The following is a 17,537-nucleotide window of genomic DNA, read 5'->3' as shown; positions in this document are numbered from 1 at the left end:
TCCACCGTGTTTTCCGAGTGCAGAGCTGTATGCCCATCCCTGTGGACATTTATCAGCCCACAGAAATGCACACAGAGGATGGTTTGAGCCTTTGGGTGGGCGAGAACACCCTGAGCCTGAAGAGCCAGACCCAGTGTGCCCAGACTGCCCACTGACCGACTTAAGAGGACGCACTGGGTCCCAGCTGGCCTGGCCACTGCCTAATGACTGCTTGAGACATTGGGATTGAGATGCCCACTCGCCCAGGCAGTCAGAAGGGAGTGCAAACACAGAAACACGCTATAAGCCACACTTCCACAGGAATTTCAGGGCCAAGTCTTCCCAGCCCACGGACACAATCAGGGAGGGTGGCGGCTGGCACACAAGCCACCTCAGAAGAAAGCCGAAAGCAGCTTCTCCAGGGCCTCCTCCTGCTTCTCTGTGGCCTCGGCCAAGGCCTCAGCCAGCTTCTCCTCTGGCATCACCTTGAGGGTGAAGAGGAGCTAGTACTTGGCTGTGCTGATGAAGACATTGCTCAGCAAGTTGGGTAAGCCTCCGACTTGGTCCTTCTGGGTGTACAGCGGGACTGGCACGAGGCCCAGCACCTCCAGGCAACGTAGTCACACGAGTGTACCCCACTGATTCCCACGATGTGCAGCTGCTCCAGCATCAGTTGCCGCGCGTACAGGTGCGCCAAGGCGCGGTGCGGGTCCTCCATCTGGTAGCTGGCCTAGGTGCGGCGCAGGCAGCCCAGGCCCAGGCCCAGCATCCAGTTCAGGTTGTCCTCCAGCGATCAGAAGTGCAGGTCCATGAAGCCCCCAGGGAAGCCCAGCAGCCCGTCGAAGCGCATCTGCAACAGCACCGAGAAGCACATGAGGATTCCACTGAAGAGCTGCCCGGGGTTGGTGGCGTACAGCGTGGTATGATACCTATGGCTCCAACCGGGTTCCCGGTGCTTCGCCTCCACTCGGCTGATCTGCTTCAGCTTTGGCACCGATGCCGTCGACATCCTGGCACTGGTCCCAAGACGTAGTCTTTTAAATTCCCAAAAGCCAATCCATTTGGACTTTGTTTTTAATGAATACAGCTTTTTCTTAAATTGAATATTGCATTAAGTAAAACTGAAGGAATAAGATTGTCAAAATATTATATTGACTTTTTATCTACATTTATTTTAGTTTATTTTTAGTATTTAGACATTTTGAGGTTACAATGTTATTTTTATCCTAGTCATAATAAAATTATTTTATATTTTGTCATTACCTATTGTTTAGAATCTCCGTGTTATTATGTTGTTCCATCTCTTCCATTTTGTTAACAAAAAATGTATTAATAATTAAGGAGTGTTTTTATCCTCACTATAAGAAAAAGTAGAAAGTAAATAAATACTAATAATCAACCACATGCTTGTTAATGCTTGGAGTCTTGCTAAGGTATTCTTGATACAATCTCCTTCCATTGGACTATAACTTCCCAGGAAAATATCACTTTGTAATGAGAAATTCAGTCTTTTGTTACTACTGTCTCCTAAAGTACTTAAAGACTATAGGCCATAGATTTAAAACAATTTGATTATTTAATATAGACATTCACACTTATTACTTAATGTATAAGTTAAAATGTATGTGGATGAATGGTTTCCCATGCTCTATATTAGAAAAAAACAAGCATTTATTTTTTTACTGTGGCGTTCTAGTCAATGAATATCTAACCATGGTTGGTGTGCCAACACCCTGGTCACTCTGAACAAGGCTAGGCTTTCTTGGACCTTCTACTGGTTACTCTCATTAAAAATAAGTTCCACTGAAGAATAGATCAGTTGTCTTTCCAAGATGCAAAGCTAACAGGGCATGTCCTGAGCCCATAGCATACATACTTTGATATGAAGTAAAAAGTGAGGCCGCTTTTCTGGTTTCCTCTGGTTGGTTTCCACCTCTTCATGCCCTGCTCATGCTTCAGCAAATCACTTGGAGGTATGATTAAACTGAATTCCTTAACTTCTGTCTCTACATTTTCCTTTCTCCTGGCTGGTGTTTTTTGTTTGTTTTGCTTTTCCAAACCTATATCTCTAAATGAAGTGACACTTATCTGAAGGGCAAACAATCTGATCCAGCTCAAGTTATAGAATCAGAATTAATCTGATACCAGTCCAAGAGATTGTGACCAATGAATTCAGCCTGTACAAGCAAAGAGACTTGTGTTTATGTAAACAAGAGAACCAGTACTAAAATTAGACATTTGTAACCAAAGGGAAAAAAAAGTCACTTTAATTTCATTTCACAAAAACTTTCTACAGTAAAATCAAGGACATTACAAAACTGAGCTATGACAATAAAAGTAATTTGTCAAAATAAAACACATTGAGAGTTACAAAGAAAGTACTTCTAGTTTTGACCTTTAGGACTTGTCCTTTCTATAAGAGACTGTAAAAAGGGTTTGGGAGAAAGATATTAAAGGAGTAGAGTTTGATAAGTTAGAGATCTTCACAGCTATTATAAAAGTAAATCTTTCTAAACTAGAGCTAACTGTAAAAGGGAAAGATTTACTGCTGACTGTCTCCGTCCCTGCTGCTGTAATGGCATACCATTAGCTATATGTTGTGAAGGCAGTCACACGGTAAGATGAGAGATATTACTTTTTGGATTGATCCTAGAATTCTCAGCACTATGGTTCTACATCTTTGATAAAAGTTTCATGAAAGGGACACACAACTTTAGACTTAGATTTTGTAACTTCATCATTTAGACTGCTTTATTTTCTCCTATATACAGTTTTGAATGCCAGTTCTACTAATAATTAATTCGGTGTTCTTGCATAGATTGCCTTATACTTAAAATTTTAATTTAAAAGTTGGAAAATAATATTGATGATTATAATCGCAAATACTTTTATTATTGTGAGGATTAAAATATGTTACTATAGCTTACTAAAATTCTTACTAGAGTGATTGACACAGCTTAATGCTAACTTAAAATATGAAGAGTCGCCGGGCTTAGTGGCTCAGCCTGTAATCCCGCGCCTTGGGAGGCTGAGGTGAGTGGATTGCCTGAGCCCGCGGGTTCGAGACCCGCCTGGGCAACTTGGTAAGACCTCATTCCCTACAATAAATCAAAAAATTAGGCTGGTGTGGTAGCATGCGCCTGAAGTTCCAGCTACTTGGAAGGCTGAGGTGGAAGGATCGCCGGAGCCAAGCAGGTCGAGGCTGCAGTGGCCGGGAGCGGCCACTGCATTCCAGTCTGGGTGACAGAGTGAGACTCTAACTCAAAAAAATAAATAAATAAATATGAAGAGTCAGACCATGGACTTTTAGCAACTGTTTTATTCTCATATTGAGAAGAAATTTACCTTATTTTACATACATTTTAAAGATGTAATTAGTCTGTGAGACAATAGACACAGTACAAAAATAATAATAGCAAAATATTCTCTTGTGCTTTATATTTAAAAATCATCCCAAAGCACCTTATGTAGTGAGCCTTCAATAGACACTATTCAGTGATTAAGCACAAAGAAACAGAAACTTAAACAGAATCAGAAATGTAGTTTTGATGAAGGCAAGAAGGAGTCAAGGCGAGAGGAAAGCAAATTGGAAACAAACAAAAAAGCAAGATCAACAACAAAGCCAAGAATAAAGTTTATTCTTAACAACTAAACTAACAGTTGCAACAGGGTGAGTCAGGCTCTGAATGAAAGAAGCAGGATATGAAGTAAATTCTGAACCATGCCCTTTACATGCATTATTTATTTAATTTGCATAATAGTCCTATGAGAGTAAGATTATGTTTTCATTTTACTAATAAGAAAACAAACTTGGGATGTTGAAATACTGAAGTCCTAAGGAAGAAAAAAATGAGATGTACCTAGCTGGTTTTCTGAGTTCTTTTATGGGAATAATTTAGACCAAGGCCAAACAGGGTCCCCAGCCTTGGTTGAAATTGAAGTAATGGAAAAATCCTGTATAGAAATGATCACTTCTTCTTTCTGAAAGGGAAATGGAAGCTGGAGAGTTCTTTCTCTCTAGGACTCAAGTATGACTCCAAGGAACTGGCCTGCCAATTAGACCATAAGAAGATACAATACTATGCAAAATATTTTTTCAAAATATTATCAAACCCTAGAAGTGTAAAGCATGATGTGTGTGTGTGTGTGTGTGTGTGTGTGTGTGTGTGTGTGTGAGAGAGAGAGATACAGAAAAAGAGAGAGTGAGGAGGGGAGATGAGAGGAGTAATATCTTTTACCCAGATCACCTTTCTTCTCCTCATTATCCATATACTCTATAGAGCCATACACAATACATTCTTCTTGATTTTCTTACTTTGATACTTGTACTTCCAGTTACTGTTTCTTATAGGCTTTTGTGGGAGATTTGTTTTATAGTATATTGTTATATTATGGTGGCGCACTTTCCAACTAATGAACTAAACTATGTTATCCTCAGTGAAGAAAAATTATGTTGTCAATTTATTGTTATACTAATTCATGTCATGACAGTTCACATTACAGAGGCCACAAAATGCTATGAATATCTCCTAGAGAGAAGGTGATAGATTCTCATCACTATATATTAAAAAAGCAACATCTTAGATGACCAACCTTCCCAAAATTGGTATTAAAATGTATTTTAAAGTAGTAAATTGAGGCTATCTAGTGGTTCCTATTCTTTTTCAGTGGGAAGTTTTCTTCATAGTAGCCACCTTAATAGCCATTTTTATAGCTTTCCTGTATCTATAAATGTTATGTTTGTGTTTACAAAATTATCTATTAGAGTCCCATAGAGATGGGAGTCAGAAAAAAATTCTTAGCCCTCTACAGCTAATCGAAAGTACATCATTCAGAAGCTGGTGACTCAAGGAGGCAATGTCTTATTCTGTCTTGTGTTACTATAACAGAACTCTTGAGACTAGGTAATTTATATACAATATGAAGTTTATTTGGCTCACAATTCTGAAGACTGTGAGGTTCAAGAGCATGATACTGGTAACTGGTGAGGGCCTTCTTTTTGCCTCACCCCATGGTGAAATGTGGATGGGTAAGAGAGTACAAGGGCAAGAAGGAACAAGAGAGGGCCAAATTTGTTTTTATAACAAACCTATCCTTGAGAAAATGAACCTACTCCCATGACAACAACATTAATCAATTCATGAGGACAGATTCCTCATGTTCTAATTACCTCTTAAAGGTAGGTTCTATCTCTCAACACTGTTACATTGATGATTAAGTTCCCAACACATGAACTTTGGGGAACATATTCAAAGCATAGCAGGCAGGCTCTGCACATAGTCCATTGTGGCAGGAGTGGCAGTAGAAATAGCTAATATTCAGGGGTAAAAGTAATGAACTCAGAAAGGGTCTAGTGCTGGATATATGGAGCTTGGCTGTGAATGACAGAGACAATATCCAAGGGTGGCAGGGATCTAGCTCTTCTTGGTCTTTTAAAATTCATTGACTTCTTATTAAATATAAAGACTTTTATAAAAATACAGATGAATTATTGGTGTATCGTTTATACATTCCAGTGATTATGTGACCCTCAAGAAGCTCCCATTCCCTGATCATGCCAAAAATCAATTATTTGAGCCCTAGAACCCTCAGTCTTTCTTGAAATTCTACAGTAAACTATTTTCCAACCAGTTGATTGCTTCCCTTGATATATTTATCTTTCATTTTTTATTAATAGACTTTGATTTTATGATAAGTTTATATCACAGAACACTTGAGCAGGTAATAAAGAGTAACTTCTCTTCAGCTACATACAGTTTCCCCATTATTAACATTTTATATTAGCATAATTAGCATGGTACCTATGTTACAGTAATGAACCAATGATGATACATTATTATTAACTAAAATTCATACTTTTTGAATTACTTTAGCTTTTACCTAATGTTCTTTTTCTGCTTCCTTTTCTTATCTAAGATTTCATATTGCATTTAGTTGTGGTGCTTCTTAGGCTGTTCTTGAATGTGAGGGTTTCTCAGACACTCCTTGTTTTCCTTGTTTTTGATGACCTTGACAATTTTAAGGAGTACAAGTCAGGTATATTGTAGGATGTTCTATTGAACTCTTTCTGATGTTTTTCTTAGGATTAGACTGGGGTTATGAGTCTACAGTAGGAAGATCACAGATATAAAGTGTCATTTTTATCATGTTGTACCAAGGACACATATTACCAACATGATTTCTGATTGCTGAGGCTGATCTTTTTCACCTGGTTGAGGTAGCATTTGTCAGTTTTCTCCATTATAAACTTACTCCCATATTATACTTTTCAGAAGAAAGTCACTATGTGCAACATAATTTTAGGAAAGGAATTATGCTTCCCCTTCATTAGGGTGCATTTTTTACACATTTTAAAAAAGAAAAAACTGTATTAAATTTGTAATACTCAGTAAGATGAATACAAGTCCCCCTGGACTTCTGCAGTTACAAGAGGTGCTCAAAGTGGTTACCATCAGTGTGCAGACACTTCTGATTACAGCGAACATCTCTTAACATTGCTTGAAATTATGTTTCTTCAGCACTCCCAGTAAATAATTTGTTTGAAATTCCTCTTCACTGGAGATTTGTCTCTTCTCCCCCATTTATTGCTTTATTCAATCACTTATTCATATCAGTATAAACTCATGAGTATTTATTTATTTATTTTATTTTTTTGAGTTGGAGTCTCACTCTGTCACCCAGACTGGAGTGCAGTGGCCGCTCCTGGCCACCGCAGCCTCGACCTGCTGGGCTCCGGCGATCCTTCCGCCTCAGCCTTCCCAGTAACCGGAATTACAGGCATGCGCTACCACCCCGGGTGATTTTTTTTATTTATTGTAGAGATGAGGTCTCGCCACCCAGGCGGGTCTCGAACCCGCGGGCTCAGGCAATCTACTCACCTCAGCCCCCCAAAGGCGCGGGATTACAGGCTGAGCCACCGAGCCCGGCTGAGTATTTATTTTATACTTAAATTTTAATCCAGTAATACTTTCACTATTTTCTTGCTCAAATTAGTCCAGTTTAGGCTGTTGAAATCTCTTTTAGTTGGCTTCTGTCCTCCTTTGACATACTCCCATCAATATGCATCTGAGTTTTTTTTAACACTTCTTAAATTCCAGGCTCTACAAGATTTGTCATGCTCTTTTTAAAGTATATTTTTAAATTGAAATCTAAGATATTGCCACACTGCTTTCTACAAAGGTTGAAGTAGCTTACATTCTCACCTACAACGTAGAAGCAGTCTCTTTTATCCAAAGCTTCACCAGCACCTGTTGTTTTTTGACTTTTTAATGATAGTCATTCTTACTGGTGTTAGGTGGTATCTCCCTGCAGTTTTGATTTGTGTTTCTCTAATGATCAGTGAGGCTGAACATTTTAAAAATATGTTTGTTGGTAGTTTGAATATCTTTTTTTGAGAAGTGTCTGTTCATGTCTTTTGATCAATTTTTAATGTTTTTTTCTTTTTTTCTGTCATTTCATTTGAGGTCCTTGCAGATTCTGGATGTTATGTCTTTGTCAGATGCCTAGCTTGTATATATTTTTTTCCCTTTCTATGTGTTGTGTCTTTACTTTCTGGATGGTTTCTTTTGCTGTGTAAGAAGTGTTCAGTTTGATAGGTCCCACTTATCAACCTTAACTTTTGTTGCATTTCCTTTTGAGGACTTGGCCATGAATTCTTTGCTTACTCTGATGTCCAGGAGAGTGTTCCTCAAGTTATCTTCTAATATTCTCATAGTTTGAGGTTCTACATTTAAATCCTTAATCAATTTTGAGTTAATTTTCTGTATACGGTAATAGGTAGGGGTCTACTTTCATTCTCCTGCATGTGGCTAACCAGTTTTCCCAGCACCACTTAGCTTCCATTATAATCCAGCAATCTCTCTTCTGGGAATATACCAAGAGGAGCATTAATTGCTCTACCAAAAGGACACCTGCACAAGTATGTTCATTGAAGCACTATTCAGAGTAGCAAAAACTATTTAAAGTTGACTGGATAAAGAAAATGTGGTACATATACATACATGTTGGAATATTATGCAGCCACAGAAAAAGAACACAATCAGGGCCTTCATAGTAACTTGGATGGAACTGGAGACCATTATACTGCATGAACTATCAGAAGCAAATAACTGAATACCACATGTTCTCACTCATAATCAGGCTGTAATCACCAGTAACATGAGCACAAGTGTGGGATTGGCAGATCCTGGTCTCAGCTGGGGAAATGAAGGAAGGGGAGGGGGGAAGCAAATGGCACACACTGGGTACCAGGTCCACTATCTGGGGGAAAGAGGGCCAATTACAAGCCCAAACTTCACCTTCATGCAACTTACTTATGTTGTAAATCCTCGCTTGTACTCTACAACTTTATAATAAAATAAAAATTGAAATTTGAATGGCATACAAAAAAGTTGTACATAATAAATATATCTTGCCTCAACAAAATTTTTTTGTATACAGTTAGTATTGTTGACTGTATGCTCTATGCTATACAGTTGATCTCTAGAGCTTCTCTTCTTGCATAACTGATAATCTGTACTCTTTTTTTTCTTTTGAGTTGGAGTCTCACTCCTAACATAAACTGGATTATGCAGTATTTTTTCTTTGTCTGTTTTAGTTCACTTAGCATAAAATCCTCCAAGGGTATCTATGCTGTAGCAAATGGCAGGATTTTCTTTATTGTTAAGGCTGAATAATATTCTATCATATGTATATACCACATTTTCTCTATCCATAGATCTGTTAATGAACATTTAAGTTGTTTCCATGCCTTTGTTATCATAAATAATGCTACAATGAACATAGGAATTGAGAAAATCTCTTTAAGATACGGATTTTGATATTTTTGTGTATATATCCAGGAGTAGAATTGCTTATATCACATGATAGTTCTCTTTCACATTCTTTGAGAAACCTCTATACCGTCTTCTGTATTGGCTATTTTAATTGGCTTTCCCACCAATAGTGTACAAAGTTTTCTTTTTGTTTTTACATACTCATCAACACTTGCCAATTTCTTTTTATAGTAGCCATTCTAACAGGTGGGTGGTTATATCTCATTGTGGTTTTGATTTGCATTTCGCTGATGGTTGGTGACATTGAGCACCTTTTCTTATACCTGTTGAACATCTGTATACCTTCCTGAAGAAGTATCTATTCAGGTCTTTTGCCCATTCTAAAATTGCATTATTTGGTTTTATGGCTTTTGAGTTATGTGAGATCTGTATATACTTTCATATCAATCCCTTATCAGAGATATGATTGGCACAGGTTTATCAAGTATACTTTCTGTCTAGGGTTAGAATCAGTTATTTTTCCCAAGACTTTAGAAACTTCTTACTGGTGTATGATATTTAAAAACAACATCTGGGTGCTAGCTGTCCTTTCTGCTACTGAGATGCTGTTTCTTTTAGGCACTTGTTAGAGCAAAAGATATTTGCATATATATTAAACCACATATATGCACATCTATAAACATTTCTGTATGTAAGCATCTGTATCTGTGTTAAGTTAAGCATGAGTTCTTGGCTGAGCATGATGGCTCACACCTGTAATAGCAATTTGGGAGGCTGAGGCAGGAGGATTGCTTGAGCCTAGGAGTTCAAGACCAGCCTGGGCAACATAGTAAGACCTCATCTCTACAAAAAAAAAAAAATCAAAATACTTGCCAGGCATGATGGCACATGCCAGTGGTGACTGCTGCTTGGTTCAGGAGGATCACCTGTCTCACTCTGTCACCCAGACTGGAGTGCAGTGGCTGCTCCCGGCCACCGCAGCCCCGACCTGCTGGGCTCCGGCGATCCTTCCGCCTCAGCCTTCCGAGTAGCCGGAATTACGGGCACGCACTACCACGCCCGGCTGATTTTTTGATTTTTTTGTAGAGATGAGGTCTTGCTGCCCAGGCGGGTCTCGAACCCGCAGCCTCAGACAATCCACTCACCTCAGCCTCCCAAAGGCATGGGATTACAGGCTGAGCCACCGAGCCCGGTTTCTATCTCATTATTACATGGATTATTTGAGTATTCTCCCCTTGCTCATTTGTAAATTTTCATTCTAACAGTGAGAAATTTGGTTTCCACCATCTGCCATGCAGATTGAAGTAACAATTACTTAATTGTTCAATTCAAGTATAGATGTACAACAATATCAGAATTATTAACCACTACCTGTGTAGAAGATTTTTTCTTTTTTCTTTTTTTTTTGAGTTGGAGTCTCACTCAGTCGCCCAGACTGGAGTGCAGTGACCACTCCCGGCCACCGGAGCCTCGACCTGCTGGGCTCCGGCGATCCTTCCACCTCAGCCTTCCAAGAGGCTGGAACTGCAGGCGCGCCCTACCACGCCCGGCTAATTTTTTTGATTTATTGTAAAGATGAGGTCTCGCCAAGTTGCCCAGGCGGGTCTTGAACCCTCGGGCTCAGGCAATTCACTCGCCTCGGCCTCCCAAAGCGCAGGATTACAGGCTGAGCCACTGAGCCTGTCCAAAAAAAAAAAATTTTATTAACTAAATTCCAGGATTTATGCTCAACTTCTTTTGCCTTTAGTCTAACAAACTCCATTCATATACCAACTTAAGTAGGTCTGCACTTTTTTCTTACCCCCTTCAGTGAGGTTGTTTTACACATTTGCAATACAATTAGATTTTCTCTTCATGGTCTAGGGTTTACATTCTTTCTTTGGATGCCTTGACCTTCTAAATAATTGATCAGATGTATTTGTAAAGATATATATTAAGTTTCACTCTGTGTGTTGCAAAATTTTTTTGTGTTTTGACCAATACACAATGCTATATACCCACTATTACAATATTGTACTTAATAGTTTCACTGCCTTAAAAATTCATTGTATTTCATTTATGTATCCCTCCCTTCTTCCTTGGACTCCTGGAACCACTATCTCTTTACTGCCTTTATAGTTTTATCTTTTCTAAAATATCATATAATTAGAATTATAAAGTCTGTAGACTTTCCACACAGGCTTTTTTCAATTAGCAATATGCATTTCAGGCTTCTCCATGTTTGTCTGTGACTTATACCTCATTTCTTTATTTCGCTGAACAATATTTAATTTTACAGTGGTACCACAGTTTGTGTATATATTCACTTATTGAAGACTATCTTGGTTGCTTTCGGTATCAGTGATTATAAATACAGCTGCTATAACCATTCTTGTGCAGGGTTTGTGTGTGTGTGTGTGTGTGTGTGTGTGTGTGTGTGTGTGTGTGCGCGCGCGCGTGCGCGCATGTGTGGACCATAAGTTTTCAATTAAATTAGGCAAATATCTAGGAGTATAACTGATGGATCGTATGATAAGGTGCATTTATTTTTGTAAGCAACTGCCAAACCATTTTCCAAAGTGAATGTACCATTTTGCATTTTCCCCAGAAATGAATCATGGTTTCTGTTGCTCTCCATGCTTTCTAGCGTTTGGAATTGTCAGATTTGGGGTTTTGTCTATGTTAATAACTGTGTAGTAGTATCTTATTATTGTTTTCATTTGCAGTTTTCTGATGGAAAAATGTTGAGCATCTATTTATATGCTTATTTGACAACTGTGTATCTTTGTTGAGGTATCTGTTCAGATCTTTTGCTTATTTTTGAATTATTTGTTTTCTCATTGTTGAGTTTTAAAAGGTTCCTGTATATTTTCGATACAGGTGTTTTATCAGATGTATTTACAAAGACTTTCTGTCAGTCTGTGATTCACTTTTCATTCATTTAACAGTGATTTTAATAAAACAGAAGTTTTTAATTTTAAAAAGTCTAACTTACCATTTTTATTCCCAGGGCATGTACTTTTGGTTTAGTATTTAAAAATTCATTGCCAAATCCAAGGCTACTAGATTATTCTCACATGTTATCTTCTAGAAATTTACTTTTTCATTTTAATTGTTTATGATTTATTTTGAATTAATTTTTGTGAATGAAACGAGGTCTGTGTGTAGATTTTTGGGGGCACATATATATCCAATTGTTACAGCACTACATTTTGAAAAGACTGTTCTTTCAATAGAGATTGACTTGCCTTTGCTGTTGGTCGAAATCAGTTGACTACATTTGCATGGGTCTACATCCTGTTCTGTACCATTAATCTATTTGTCTATTCTTTCAGCAATGCTATGCTTTCTTGTTTGTTGTAGGTTTTTGTAAGTCTTGAAACCAGGTAATGTCATCTTCATCTTTCTTCAATATTTCATTGTCTATACTGGGATGTTTGCCTTTCCATGTAAAGTTTAAAATCAGCTGGTTAAGTGCCACAAAACAGTTTGCTGTGATTTCTAGTTGAAATTCTATAAATAATTATACATTGGAAGATAATTGACATCTTGACAATATAATTCATAATTCATAAACAGAATTTCCCTCCAATCGCTTATATTTTTGATAACTTTTTCAGAATAACTTATACATTTTGTACGTTTTGATAGATTTGTACATGTTTTCATTTTATGTTAATGCAAATGCTATTTTGTTTTAAATTTCATACTCCAATCGTTTATTGCTGCTATGTAAGAAAGCAAATTACTTTTCTATATTAACTTTATTAACTTGCATTCTGTAAATTTGTTATACTCATATGTTAGTTTCAAGAGGCATTTTTTTTTAATTTTTAGGGATTTTCTGCATTGACAAACGTATCATCTGTAAATAAAGACAGTTTTATTGCTTCCTTCCCAATTTATTTACCTTTTCTCTTCTATTCTTATCTTGTTTTATTGCATTCACTAGAACTTCCAGTACAATTTGAATAAGAGTGATGAGAGAAGATATATATCTTGTACCTGATATTAGGGGGTTAATATCTATCTTCTCACCATTAAATATAATACTAGCTACAGGTTTTGGGTAAATATTATTTATCAAGTTGAGGAATCTCTCTTTTCATAGTCTGCTTAGAGTTTTTTTAAAATGAATAGGTGTTGAATGCTGCCAAATGTTTTTCTGTATCAATTGATGTAATAATATTTTTATTATTTTTCCCACCCCCCCAAGCTTTTTATTCTTTAGCCTGTCAATGTGATAGATTACATTAAATGATTTTCAAATATTGAATAAGGCTTGCACACTGGAAAAAAAAACCTTACATGCTCATGGTGAATAATTATTTTTGCACATTGTTGGATTTGATTTACTGTTTGCTAACATTTTGTTGAGAATTTTTACATCTGTGTTCATAAGAAATACTGATCCATAGTTTTCCTTCCTTGTGATGTCTTTATCTGTATTTGACATTACAGTAAAGCTGATTTCATATAAAGAGTCAAGATGACTTCTTTTTTGCTTCTATGTTATGGAAGATATTGTAAAGAATTAATATTATTTATTTCTTAAACATCAATTTTATTGATGAATCATTTGTCCTCTTGTTTTCTTCTTTGAAAGTTTATTCACTATTAAATCAATTCATTTTGTAGTTATAGATCTATTCAGATTATTTCTCCTTGTGTCAGTTTTGGTGAGTTTTTTTTTTAAGGAATTAGTTCATTTCATCTATCAAATTTGTGGATGGAGTTGTTCATAATATTCCTTTATTATCTTTTAAATATCCACGTGATCAGTAGTAATATATTTGTTTTTGTTTTCTTCTTTCTTTTGTTAACTTGATGATAGGTTTACAAATTTTAGTGATTCTTTCAAAGCACACGCTTACTACTTGCTCAGGTTACTTAAAAATTATAAGTTTACTTAAGCAGTTAATATATACAGAGTAAATAATGGAAAATATAAAATTATACATAATGAAAACAATTTCTTTCTTCCCATTCTCTAATTCTCCAGTCTCTTTTATGGAAGCAAGCTTTGTTTATAGTTTATTATAATGAATTCTGGTGAGCCAACATGAATACCTCTTCTATTTCTCTTCAAAAATTGATAGCTAACTTTAAATACTGATCTACCTTTTTGTTTTTTTGCAATCCTACCCTGCTTATTAGCTTTACCCAGTAAAATGAGAATTCTTGAGGACCCATAGTTGTCCAAAGTTTGGTAAATGATATCATATTTATTTTTGACCAAAGCCATTCACTAGAGCAGCTGACATTCAATCCCAGGCACATCTTACCTAGAGCAAAAGGTAAAGAGAAGAGAGAAAATAAGATGTTATCTTTGCTTCCTACTTACCTACTGTACTCATAAATAGCATCTAGAACTTACATGTTAAAAATTATTTATTCCTTTAGTTGATAGTGGTTCCTATAGTGTTATTCCCTGTAGAGTAACATTTAGTTTGAGGAATAGATTATACTAACTCGAGTCCAGGTGAAAAGTAATTTATCATGTTCCTATGACTAGACATTTTAAGATACCAATATAATTTTCTGAATCTCTGGACATAGGCTAGTATTACCCTAGAGTAGGTGCAAACAAAAAATTCCACTGAAAGGAGTATGATTTCCTGCAGAGTCACCTTTAAGAGTTTCTTTGGTTATGAAATCATACTTGTTACAACTGATTTCATTTTATGTGGCCATGAATATAAATCAGTTTTTAACCTGACTTAATTTTTGTTTCTAATCTTTTAACCATCTTTTCTCCATCCCTGGGTTCTTTGTATTGATTTTGTTGCTTTTATTTGACGAGATCTCGGCAAGTGTTTTGGATTATTTAATAATTTCTTTTTGTTTTTGCTTTATAAAGGATAAGATTTCTGCAGTTCTTGTGTGTTTGAGGTTATCTTTCTGTTGGGCTTGTATTTGCAACATTACTTAGCTGTGTATTACATTTTTGGATTGTATCTTCATCCTCAGAACTTGAAGTCATTTATTCCTGCCTTCTAGTATTAAAAATTGTCCTGGACAAATCTTAGGACATTGTACTCTTTCTTTCTCTCTACTTCTTATAAGTGATTTGGTGTTATTTCTTGAATGCTTATATTTTTTTGGAACCTCACTAGGCTAGAACTTGATATTGATTGTTTTGTGCTAATTTTTCCAACAATATGGTGTTTTTTTTTTTCCTATTGGCATACTTAGGTTTTTGTTTCAGGAAAACTTTCTTAACTTTTATTCAGGAATACATTTGCTCTTCTATTTGTTGTGTTTCTTCTGCAGCATCGTCAACTTATTAAGTCATGTTTTCTATATCTATCATCTTTAAAAAAAATTATTTGGGCAGTTTTTTTTCAATTTGGTTTATATTTGATTTATTCTGGATTATCTTCTGCCTTCTTATTTCGTTTTAATTTGCATTTATTTTATTATAAAGTATCTCTATACACTTTATTTATTTCTATGTCCTCAGCTCCTGAAGCTGTGCCTTTTCAGTAGGTATTTGACAAATATTACTAAACGAAGTTGATGAAAAAATATATTCAAAAACAGAGATTTGTGCATAATGGACTGTTTAGGATACTTCAGGGGGAAAAATGGCTGAAACATTGTTTATGTTCTTGCAGTTTGGGAGGCAAACGATGGACACTATGACTTTTATGCTCAGAGGTAAATACAACTTAACAGAAAAATAAAGATTATATTATATTCAAGCATATTTCTTCTTTCTTGTTTAATATTATTAGCATTTTGCCCACATACATAAGCATTTAGAAAATATCTGAACATTACCAAATCCTGTATAATATTTTTTTAAAAGTTGTATTTAGTTATCTTTTTTTTTTTTTTTTTGAGTTGGAGTCTCACTCTGTCGCCCAGACTGGAGTGCAGTGGCCGCTCCCGGCCACCGCAGCCTCGACCTGCTGGGCTCCGGCGATCCTTCCGCCTCAGCCTTCCAAGTAGCCGGAATTACAGGCGTGTGCTGTCACGCCCGGCTGATTTTTTTATTTATTGTAGAGATGAGGTCTCAAACCCGCGGGCTCAGGCAATCCACTCACCTCAGCCTCCCAAAGGCGCGGGATTACAGGCTGAGCCACCGAGCCCGGTTTACTTATCTTACTTATCTTTTTTTAATTGAAACTGTATATTATAGTTTACTTATTAGCTTGGTCTTGACACATCCTCTACCCACGCCCTCAATATTAGAAATCTATGCTAAAAAACACCTCACATTTTTAAAGTGTTTTTTTCTTCTGCCTTTATAAATCTGTTAGAAGATTTGTATTTTTGATTTACAAAAATATGACATTTCAGTTTCTACATTATGTTCTTTTCTCTTAACAGTAATTCATGGAAAGTTTTCTAGTTCAGTTAAGCTAGACATAAATCATTCTGTCTATAATTTGTCTATTTAATATAAATGATTTAATAGACTATTCAATGCATAATAGTTTATCTTGTGAATATAAAGTAATTTATTCAGCCTCAAATATTTAGTATCCACATTATAGTCAGTTTTTCCTACTCTGAAAAAGTTGCATTATTGTACATATCTCCTCAAATGTTTAATTATTAGTATGGCATAGATGTTGAAGAATCGACTTATTGGGTAAAAGAATCTTTTAATTTTTAAATTTAATAGTTGCTTCCATATTAATTACAATAGAGTAATAATAATTCATATTTTCTTCAATGATGTATGAGAGTATACTGTCCATATTCCATAGAACACTTTATGCTATCACATTTTAAGACTTGAGCCAGGCCAATGCATACAAATATTTCTTATTGCTACTTAATTTGTGTTTCTCTGATTAATGGGGTGTTTAAGTATCTTGCTTTTCCTTATGATTTTGGTTACTTGAATTTGCCTTTTTTTTTCTCATTATTGTATCACAGAAGTGTAGGGTACCAGTGAGGATTAAGTACATAAGAAATCTACATGCGGGTAAAGTTTGGGCCTCCTACTGGTTTTCACTTCCCCTATTTTAACACCAGGTATCCGTTGTTTTGTTACATGCCCCACCCCCCGACTCCCTTGGCAGTCTCTCGTGACTGCCAATCTCTCCCTTGTGCTATTGTGATTAATGTTCAGGTCCTGCTTATGAATGAGAACATGTGGTATTCAGATTTTTTTTGCTTGATTGCTTATGTGATAGGTCACTGAGTATGATTTTCTCCAAGTTCATCCAATTTGCTGTGAATGGACGGTTTTTCCTTCCTTATGGCTGTGTAATATTCCATTGTGCATATATACTACATTTTCTTTATCCAGTCTGCTTTCATTGGAAGTATGGAGGTTCGACTTTCATTGTTTCTTTTGCCTATTTATGTATTATGGATTTTTCTGTTTGTTTTAGTCCCATTTTTGTCAATTTGACTGAGAAAATATTATATTACATTATATATATATTACAGAGCTTACCTTTTTCACTAAATTATCTGTATTATAAATATTGTTTCCCAAACAACTGCTGATCTTTGACTTTATGTTATCTTGCTGCCTAAATTTGAATGTTATATGCTAAAAATATTGTTTTCTTTCTTTAACTTCTTTAAGATTACATTCCCCATCTTTATACTGTATAGGCACTTATATCCTTTTTCAGATTTTTAAAATTTTTATATTTATATTAGTATATAATGTCATCTTGGGAATGGAGTAGATTTTAATCAAACAAACACAAATAAAATACGAAATTACAATCATGGTAAATTGGTTTTGTTGATTTCTGATGAATGAAAAGGAGTTGACAAAGTAAAGTAGGGAAAGAATATTTCAAATAAAAAGAATACATATTTATAAATGTCCTG

At 35.9% G+C, this 17,537-nt stretch overlaps 1 pseudogene; it reads right to left on the bottom strand.

Moving 5' to 3' along the window:
* Positions 1-371: 371 nt before the first annotated feature.
* LOC103262058 lies at positions 372-988 on the bottom strand (annotated as a pseudogene).
* Positions 989-17,537: the final 16,549 nt, after the last annotated feature.

This window comes from Carlito syrichta, unplaced genomic scaffold (genome assembly GCF_000164805.1).
Source record: "Carlito syrichta isolate Samal-C Ts95f unplaced genomic scaffold, Tarsius_syrichta-2.0.1 Scaffold304324, whole genome shotgun sequence".
NCBI classification, from domain to species: domain Eukaryota; kingdom Metazoa; phylum Chordata; class Mammalia; order Primates; family Tarsiidae; genus Carlito; species Carlito syrichta.
The sequence above is the reverse complement of the archived record's forward strand: the minus strand, read 5'-3'. Positions and strand labels throughout refer to the sequence as shown.